This window comes from Eimeria tenella, genomic scaffold (genome assembly GCF_000499545.2).
Source record: "Eimeria tenella Houghton genomic scaffold, Eth_scaff2191, whole genome shotgun sequence".
In the NCBI taxonomy this organism is placed as follows: Eukaryota; Apicomplexa; class Conoidasida; order Eucoccidiorida; family Eimeriidae; genus Eimeria; species Eimeria tenella.
The window spans coordinates 3,976-4,892 of NW_013542044.1; positions in this window are offsets into that span (position 1 = coordinate 3,976).

Sequence of the window (917 nt, forward strand, 5' to 3'; positions counted from 1 at the left end):
TCGACCAAAGGCAAATAGGACTTGAAATTAAACAGCACTTTAGTGAATTTAAATAATTAAATGGATTTAAATGAATTCAAAGTTCGCCGCTGCAGCAGAAAGAAGGAAAGAGCTGCCGCACGCGAAGTGTATGTACACCCCAGCCTCGCGGTGACCGCCGGAACTTTTCCGGGTTTTACCCCTCGCCAAAAAAAGAGTCATTTAATTCTTTTGGGGGTTTTAATTTGAATTAAAAGGCTAAAAAGAATAAAAATAAAAGAATTAATTCAAAGAAATCAACTAAAACCTCTTTCCAATCGCCCAACTCAACTTCTGCACAAAAGTGCCTTCTGCTGCTGCAGTTGCTGCTGCAGCAGCAGGACGAAGACGGCTGCAGCAGCAGCACAGGACAGCAGCTGCAGCAGCAGCAAGTGAAGACAGATCGACAAGAAGGCCAAATAGACAAAAAAGAATATAAAGAAACAAAAAAGAACTCCAAAGACAAGAAAGAACCGCAAAAAGAGTGAAAAGAGGAACGAAAGAAATAAAAAGAAACAAAAAGAAGAAAAGAAAGCTCCCGCGAGTCTTGCTGCTGCTGCTGCTGCTGCTGCTGCTGGTAAAGAGGAGCATTAAAGGCCCTTTTGCAAGAAGAAACAAAACAAATTAAAAGTTTCTTTAAAGTGCTTTCAGAATAAAATAAATGACTTTTGTTGGACATTAAAACAAAGGGAAAGGGGCACGAGCTGCCTATACACCCCAAACCCCACACTGCGGGCCTGTGGGGCCCCGGGGCCCCTCAGGTGTCTATCCACCTCACAGAGCCAACCCCTGCTGCAGCAGCTGCTGCTGCAGCAGCTGCTGCTCCAGAAGCAGCTACTGCAGCAGCAGCAGCTGCTGCTCCACGAGCAGCTGCTGCTGCGGCTGCTGTAGCTGCTGCT